Raw genomic sequence first — 9,989 nt, 5'->3', positions numbered from 1 at the left:
TCTTCCCAGACCGGGGCGCGAACCCGGTTCCCCTGCATCGGCAGGCGGACGCGCAACCGCTGCGCCACCAGGGAAGCCCGTGTCAGCAACTTTTAATAGCTATAAATATACAGAAAAACACTTCATGACACATGGAAATATAAATTTCATATGAAATTCAAAGAGGACAGGAGAAGAAGTTGTGTGATGAACCCAGTTAGAGCTGGACCAGAGGAGGAGAGGAAAACCCTTGTCACAGACCCAGCTCCTGCAGCAGAGGTGTGAGTGAAGCTAGCAGGAGACCGAAGAGATACCCCTTGTCCTCTTTCTTCTCTCGTGCTCAGATGCTCTACCTTTGCATCCCACTGGCCAAATTCAGCTAGAAGACAGCTATCAAAGGGGTCCTCAAGTCAGTCTCCGGGACCCAAAGTGAGAGTGTACAGAAAGAATGGGCTGGGGGCTGGTACAGATGAAGAATAGCCAGCATATTGAAAGACGGTGATTTCTACCGGAAAAAAAAAAAAAAGTAGCATAAATGGTGGTCTAAGTCAGGTGCAATTTTTATAATGAAGTCAATAGTACTTGACTGTATACTTAAAAATCCCACCTTCTAAAGTGAAATAAAGAAGAGCACAAATGCGGTGAAAAGTATTTCGTTTATTTATTTATTTCAACAAATATTTGCAAGCTGGAGAAAGTCAAGCTTGAGAGAGGCAAAGTGTTACCAAACATTTCAAGGTATTTGTGATGTGTACTTCGAAAGTTTGAAAAATTGAAAAATTTCTACCCCAAATAGTTAAATCTTCTTTTTTGAGTATTTGTAATATGTCACAAGTGATTTATATACTTTATCCAAATCACTGAGATATTGTTAGTATTATTCTCATTTTGTGGAAAAAGAAGCTAAGAAAGATGGTTAATTCAGATTTCATAGCTAATATCAGAGCTCGATTGAAAGCCAGGTCCGCCTACTTCCCTCGAGCAGTTCTGTGTAAGTCCTTTTTCCCTTTACATGTACATCATTCCAAGTGATTCGGGCTCATACAATGATAAATGCACGGATGGCTGGGAAATACAATATAACAAAATAAATTCATGTTCACTAAATTTGAGCTTCAACCACCATATTTAACATTTATTTAATATCTATCCTTTTCTTACTTGAAGAGATTGTTAAAAATCATGTTAAAAATCATGTTAAAAATCACTGTAGGACATATTTCTCCCAGGGATTTCATAAGTGAACTTGGCTGGCTAATTTTTCCCTCTTCAAAAATATGAAAGGATGCGTTGAAAGAAAGAAAGAATAGAAGAGAATGCATGTCAGAGAGTCATTCCACTTGGGTTCCGCCACCACATGTAGTGGTTATTTTAATTGTTGTCTGCAAGCAACATTTTCAGTAATTATAAAACTTGAATATGCAATTACTAGGTGTCACGGGCTTTGTGGCTGTTCTCAAGGCCCTTTTCAAATGTAAATAGAGCACAAATACATCTACACACACAAAGAGTCTCGTCCCCTGCCATTTGACATGATTAACATAATATGCCCTGCCATGTATTTAGGAATAAAAGCTCTGCTTCACCTTACAATATGTTGTCAGGAGAACGTCTCAGTAACAGTTGTGTAACATGATTCCTCTAAAATCTCTTGTGTTTGATTTCTACTCCTGTGCTCTCTTGAAATGCCAACCAATACTGCAAACGGCGTTTGCAGTCCCAGACACCACCTGCTGTCTCCTTTGTGCACCGGTGGCTTGTCTGATGAAAGGGTCAATTTTATCATATGTTTGGACCAAAAAATGGAAATCTTCAGGAGTCATTGCCAACACAAGTTTCCAGTTTTGCATAAATAACTAAGATACCCTGGGGAACGAGGTTGGATGTTGTGATCATTGGGTATATTCTTCTATAATTTAGCGCAAAATAACATTAGCTTTGAGCTTTCTTTTTGGATGTTCTTCACGGCTAGATTCTGCAACCAGTGAAGAAGGCAAGAAGAAATTTGTATTCCTCAGAATGCCTTTAATCCACCTGCCAAAAGCAGGTACCAGTTCTTTTGAAACAGACTATTTCTGCTTGTTGATATGGAATCGTTCATCTTGTTTCATCGAAATGTGACCTGGAATTGTTGCCCCCCACAGCCCCCAAGAAACCTCGGTGGTGACTTTCCCTCAAAGTGTGCTAGTGTCTCCCTCACTGAGAGGTGGAGTCTACTCCTGCAGGCCTGGATTCTAAGCTGGCTTGTTGACCAATAGAATATGACAGACATTGTACTGGGCTAGTTCTGGACTCAGTCTTTGAGATGACTGGCAACTTCTGCTTTGTTTTCATGGAAAGCCCGCTAAAGATAGATGCCACGTAAGCAGCCCAACTAATACAGTCATGGTGTGAGAACGTCCAAACCAGCCACTTAGAAAGGACGTGGGGAGAGAGAGAGAGAGAGGCTGTAAGAGGATAGTAAGCCCACAGGTGTTCCAGCCATCTCTTCCGAGATGCCAAACATGTGAATGACAAACCGTCTAGTGAAAATTACATGTATGTAATTCATCATAAATATATATGGTGAATTTTATGTATCAACTTGGCTAGCCCATGGTACCCAGGTATTTGATCAAATGTTATTCTCGATGTTTCTTTGAATATATATTTTAGACGAGGATAACATTGAGACCAGTAGATTTTGAGTGATGTAGATTGTTCTCTGTAATGTGGGTGGGCCTCATTCAATCAGCTGAAGACCTTACTTGATTAAAAATAAAAACCACAAAAAAGCCCCATCAAAAAACCACAACAAAAACCTGACTTTCCTGGAGGAAGAGGGAATTCTTCAAGCAGATGGCCTTCAGACCCTAACTGCAGCCCTGATCTCAATCTCTAACCTGTTGGCCTATCCTGCAGAATTGGGAATTGCCAGCCTCTCCAATTATGTGAGCCAGCTCCTTTAAGTCAATCAATTAATCTCAATACAGATAGATAGATAGATAGGAGAGACACATCCCATTGGTTCTGTATCTCTGGGTAACCCCGACTAATATAGATTTATATAATCATTTAAAGTCTGGAAATTATCCAAAAGGCATACACCAAATGAAGAAACATTTACTCAAGAACATCTACTAAAAATCTGTGGTAACAATACGATCACCTCATCTTCTCTCTCCCCATCCCCAGCTCATCAACAAGAAGCCAGTCACATGGAGCCCAATTCACAGGACTCCCTCTCACCACCCGCCTTCATTCTAGGGCCACAATGTTCTCCCAAGAGCAACATACTAGCCAAAAAGCAGAAACAGTCCAAACATCCTTCAACAATGAATAAGCAAAATGTGGCAGGCATATCCACAAAATCGAATATTATTTGGTAATAAAATGAAATAGCGTATTGGTATATGATACAGCATGGATGAACCTCGAAAACATTATTCTAAGTGAAAGAGGCTAGTCACGAAAGACCACATATTGGTTGATTTCACTTCCACGAAATATCCAGAATAAGTAAATCTATAGAAATAGAACATATTTTAGTACTCTAGGCTAAGGCTGGGGGGGAGGAGTGGGAGCCCCAGCGGGTACAGTTTCTTTATGAGATAATGTATTCTTCAAAAATTGTTTGTGTTGATAGTTATGCATCTTCATGAATATGCTAACAACCAAAGAATTGTGCACTTTACTAATGTCAATTTATATTCTAGTAAAGCTGTCAAAAATTTGAGGATATGGCATAGCGTTTTACAAAATTCTTTTAGCAGGCCAGGAGGAAAAATCTGGATGAGTACTGTTGTGAATCGTTTCTTCTTGAGTCCTGGTCTAGCTTAGGGTCCTCAATGGTGGGGACACCTTTATTTTCAGCACTTTTCTCATCTGCTGTAGTCCTTCATGCTTACTTGTTATCTTAAACCTTACATTCTAGACCTATCTCTGAGGACCGGGACCCATCTCACCTAGGACGTGGTAAAGGATTCCATTACAGTTTACAGTGGAAGGCCAAGTCTACCGATTCTACATGCCTTGTGATTTCCAAAGGGAGGCAAAGCCAAAGCCCAGAGCTTTTGACCTGCTCAGACAAACCTCCCTGTTCTCTGGCTATGATATAACTGTGCAGTCTGTGGTGTGTGCTGCTCTGCTCTGCACTGCTCAGCACTAACTAACCTTCTGGCCTCTTTCCAGATTTCAGGAAATGCATGCAGAAGCCAAATTTTCTCATACCCACTATCTCTTTTCTTGCCACTTTAAAAATATTAGACATCAATAGTGAGGAATGAAAGGGCAAATTCCATCTGTTCGTATTTTAAAAAAAACAACAACAGCTGACAGAGGACTTTTTTTAACCAAGACAGGTAATAATCTTGACAATCAAGAGACATTAAACTAAACCCCTACTTCCAACTAGCCATTGAAATATATATTTAATGTAAAAAACTATTTACATGAAAGCATTGTAAAATGTCTTTTTTTCCATAGAGTAAGCTGATTCCAAATTGTTTCCAAATTTCTTTAAAAGTTTAAAAAATTTCTATAGGTTTTCATAAATTAATGCTTGCATGAAGAAATAAAATTTAATACACTTGAATATTAATTTCCTATTTCTAGTTATTCTATTTCTTAGTACTTTTATAATTGCATCAGTTGCTATGCTATTAAAACAAAGGTATTATTAGTTAAATATTAAAATAAAAATGAATAAAACCAGTCTCACATTACATTATTCCTGAGGTGGTGCGTATCAGTTTCAACTCTCCTTGTAGCATTTATAAAAGTAAACGTTATAGGCATACCCTTAAGGATTTGTGTAAATCACTCATGAAAAACTGTTATTTCTAAACTGTAATCAATTGTTTCTGATTCACAGATAAATTCACAGATAAATTAAGATTACAGTAATGTCTTAGGATGCCCACTCATTTGGTAGCTCGTTTTCATTATACGTGTGTTGGACATTGTTTACATGAACACATTTGACTGCTCGGCATTGTGAGCACGTGTGAAGTTTGGTCTTGTGAGTCTTGGCTAGATGTTCCCCGGCAACTCCCCTTAACCTTCCCAGCAGTAGAGAAAACACGAATTTTCTTTCACAAGTTACTAGTGCCAGAGAAATTATGTCCACTTTTTACCTTGAGTCTTTAAAAGATCCATACAAAGATTCCTTCCTCTCTTTCTTCCATCTTTCTTCTCTTTCCTTTTTTTCCCCTCTTCATTGTCATTGAGGAAACTAAATTGATATTCAGTAGTTAGGTCACTTGTACACTGATTCCGCACTCTGAAATTTTCATTTGATTCAAAGAAGTATCTCTAATACACACATATTCACAGACATAGGGTGTGGATAATTCAAAGAAAAAAAATGACATAACTAAGAAGTTCAGAAATATTTCCTTGATTCTGTACAAAATAATATATTTTGTTTTAAAATAGGAACCCTATTATGTATGTTAATTTTTAGGAAAAAAGAAAACTGGCTATTTTTTTGTTTGAAAACAAAATACACCCCTGACTTTTAAATTACTAACATCCCATCACTGTAACAGAAAACGAGCTAATCCACGAACCCAAGAACTTGTTGGTACCTCCGTGCCCCAGCAATATAGTTTCTCTCTCCAATGATGTCTGGAGCATGTATAATAAAGTCATGATTTTCTGAGCACAATTTGACCAGTAAATTGCTTACTAATGGCAGACAGCAGCAGAAGCTAACTTTCTTTATTAATCACAAGCTTTTCTTCTCTGCCCCTGTGCTATGGCAGCCTTGGAGTAACCACACAGCTCAGTGTACATGCAGCATCCAAAACCAAGGTGATTTTACCTTAGATGACTAAGTTTTTTCAGTAGACCCACGGGTATGTGGACAAAGCCTACACTATGGAGCTATTCAAGTAAGAAGCTTACTGTTTTATGCAAAAATCACTATAATTTAGAGGAAAATTATACCACATGTTGATAAAAACCTGGAAGGTATATGTAGTTATTCTAAACCCCATAAAACATACTACTGCAAGGTGAGTGGGAGCAACCCCTTTTCTCCTCTGCTCTTAACTTCTGTGTTCGGATATTCGCTCTGCAAAGAACAGGAAGAGGATTTAGCTAAAACTTCTCAAAACTGATATTGCCTCATGGAGACCGGTACCTTTTCAGAGGGAGCAATGGAAATCTTCTTCACTAAAACCCAGCCCTGTAGCTTCAGCCACATTCCCTGGGACACAAAGAAAGCCACGCCTAATAAAACTACCCCCCAATCCCTCCTCTGTCTCTACCCATGTTCATGTTGAAACTATACTCATTTGTCAAGACCAGATTAGGTCAGAAAAATGCAGATTTGAGTTGTGAGGTTGAAAGTATGTCAGTGTCTCTTTAGTTTCCTCCTTTTACGTGTTGTATCATTTTAATTTTATTTTTTAATTGTATGTATTCTTTCAGCCATCCTACTAAGGCAGTTCTCAAGCCTTTCAGCAAATTAGAATCAGTTTGGGGGCTTTAAAAAAAAATACTGGTTGCTGAGCCTGACATCCAAAGACTGATTTAATTGAGTAGAGGTAAGTTCAAACCTCCTGAGCAGATTCTAATGCCCATTCAAGGCCGAGAACCACTACATAGTCTTGTCTGTGCCCATTATTTTCTACAGTTTGAACTGGAGCCATTGATTCATACTGGAAACCCTTCATTTGGAGAGTTGCCTGCTACCTTCTTGGGCATTTCCACCCCTTCCTTCCGCTTTCCTTCTTTCTTTCCTCATTCCTCCCTTGCTTTCTTCCTTCCTTTTTTCCCTCTTTCTTCTCTGTTCTTTCCTATTCTTTCTCTCTTCATTGTTATTGAGAATATTAAGTGATACTCAGCAGGTAGGTCACTGTACAACAATTCCACACTCTGAGATTTTCATTTCATTCAAGAACTATCTATAATAGCCCTTATCATTCACAGAGACAGGATGTGAATAATGCAAGGAAAGGAAAAAAAAACATAAGTAAGAAGTTTAGAAAATATTTCCTTGAGATGTTTAGGCTTTATTTCTAACTTTTTTAGAAATAGTGGACACAGCTTTCACTTCCTCTCTTGCTTTTACGTTAAACATAGATTTGCCATCCGTATTCTCTAGTGTCTATGGAATATATATATATATACTGTAATATATAAATATATTATCATTATTATAGCTATATAACTCCTGTAATAGGACATAGGAAAAATATTTTATAAACCTCAGATTCAGTTGGTTTCGTTTGAGTGAGTGTCTGCATTCTTCTCTTTCTCTTCTTTTTATTATTTTTCAAAAGTTCATCTTAAATCTTAGTGTCCTAATATAGTTGGTGAAATATTTTAAAAGCATATGTTCATCAAGTCTAAGTAAAAAATCAAATTTTTGACATACGAGGCCATAAATTTTGTTCTCATACATCCCTTGATAACAAAGAATAAGGAAGACATCACAGCAGATCTAAAAAAATTGGGTCTGTCAAAGTAAAGAAAGGAAGAAGAGATAAAAGAATTGAGATTGGAAGGAGAATTAATATTCCCTGTTTACAAAGTGTTCACCAAGGTATAGCATCTATACTTGATGAATGGAAAATTATACTGTAGGTCTATCATTTAGTTTAAATGCATAATCAGTAGAGTAAATAAACATGGTGATAACAGAAATGATAAGACAAGGAGAAGGGAGGTGGTTCAGTGATAGTGCGGGTCTAGCCTTCACAGCAAAATGCCCATGTGTGATGGTGATGGAAGGAATAGTGAAAAAACTACAGGTTAGAGACTTGGACACATTTATGACACATGTTCAAAACAAAAATCGTCCTGAAAGATAAAGTGATTCTCTCTAGCATCAGGACAAGTGCAAAACATTGTGACCAGAGAATATTTCCTTTTATTAAAAGCAATATTTTATTTTTCACTTTTTAATCTGTATATGTAATATTTTTTTAAAACCTACTGGTTACACAATTTAAGTGTTTGGAATAATTTCATTACTTTACCTTTCCCCTATTGGTATAGCTCTTAATGTTTCAGTTTACATCTTGGAACCAAGCTCTACTACTCTCTCTTTTTTTTTTTTTTTCTTTTTTTGCGGTACGCGGGCCTCTCACTGTCGTGGCCTCTCCCGTTGCGGAGCACAGGCTCCGGACGCGCGGGGTCAGCGGCCATGGCTCACGGGCCCAGCCGCTCCGCGGCATGTGGGATCTTCCAGGACCGGGGCAGGAACCCGCGTCCCCCGCATCGGCAGGCGGACTCTAAACCACTGCACCACCAGGGAAGCCCATCTACTACTCTTTGATTGCTTGTTTTCGTTTTGTGTTTGGTTCCATGCAGCAGAATTTTGAATATTAGGAGGGAAGTCACATAGTTATTGGTTTTTGTGGAATATGGAGTTATAAAAGATAAAGCTTCCTACAGAATCTGTTTTTCTAAAGAAACAGCTTCTCTTCCTGAATTTCTTTATTAACTTTTTAATTGTGAAATATTTCATAAATGCAGAATATTTAAAATATGTATTGGTATTTATTTAAAAATGCTTTAAAAACAAACGTGTAACCAACAACCAGATTAATTAATAAAACATGGCCAATGATTTGACTTTATTGGTATTTCATTGATTAGTAATGAAGTTGAACATGGAGTCCTCTAATTATCAGCCATTTGTACATCCTCTTTTGGGAAATACCTGATGAAAGCTTTGGTTCCGGGTTCTATTTGACGTCCAAAGTTGCCTTCAACTCATGAGATAAACATTCCCACATTATTTCTTTGAAAGTTAAGCTTATGATTAAAACACAAATATATGACGTTCAAAGAGTAACTCATCATGAGTATTTTAGCTCAAGTAGGATTTTCATAATGGTTTTCATTCTAAGAGTGAGCTAGGACACATATCAACTGAGGTAGAATCATACATTTTGTGTATATCATAATTTTGCCAAAGATTCAACTTTGCCCCCATGATTCAAACTAAGAATTACATTCGTTGCAAGTGAAAATAGCTGACCTTCTCAGGATCTGTGTTTTCTGAAACATCGTATAGCTAATAGTTTTAAAACTTTGTGCTTTCAAGACATTCATTCATTCAGCCCACACCCCCATGTGTCAGGCACTAAGGTGGACACGAGATGGGGGAGAAAACAAAAATGAACTTCCTCTAGACAAGGCTTTAAAACACTAGATAAGTCATAGACAAAAAACAAGTTTAAAGGAATAAAGAGTGTAAAAACTTTCTTTATAAGACCTGAAAAATCATCTGAATATATCTAAATACAGTGATTCTTGTTATCCACTGTACTTCTGTTCTATAGAGTCACCTTAAACACTGAATTAGCGAATATTGAACCATCGCTCCTCAGCAATACAGAATTAAGTTTCCGTTAGCCTCTGGTCACAACATTTTTTTGAAAATCAATCAATACAATACATAGCGTGCTTTATGTGCACTGCTGTTTAAAGACACCTTATTTAGTATTTATTGTTGATTCACGAACACTGAGCTCACGGACAGCAGGACAGTAACTCATGCCTGCAGGGAGCTTACCTAACCCAATTGTTTTCTCCCTGAGGTTCATCACAGTCTTCTTCTGCTTAGAAATCCAACACAGCGCTTCATCAGGACACTCCTGGGCCATTTAAAATAGCGAAATCACCAACATAAACCACAAAATGGGAAAAATACTGGCACAAAACATACCGAGAAAAGGACATGTACAGTATGAGCTGAAACGCCACGTGGGAAAGGGCACGTGCAGCTACTCAATTTCTTTTCCCCTCTGCACGTGTCTGCAAATGATCTGGAAAGTGACACACACATTGTTTGAGGTTAAAGTAACATTTTGGCGAGCAGCCAGATTCGCAAATACTGAATCACAATCCAGGAATAATGACAATAACTGTATTTTCATAGGTTTGAAAGCACAAATGTGTCTTTTTTTTTTTTGCCGTACGCGGGCCTCTCACTGTTGTGGCCTCTCCCGTTGCGGAGCACAGGCTCCGGACGCGCAGGCTCAGCGGCCATGGCTCACGGGCCCAGCCGCTCC

This window comes from Physeter macrocephalus, chromosome 19 (assembly GCF_002837175.3).
Source record: "Physeter macrocephalus isolate SW-GA chromosome 19, ASM283717v5, whole genome shotgun sequence".
Taxonomy (NCBI): domain Eukaryota; kingdom Metazoa; phylum Chordata; class Mammalia; order Artiodactyla; family Physeteridae; genus Physeter; species Physeter macrocephalus.
Note: the sequence above shows the minus strand (reverse complement) of the source record.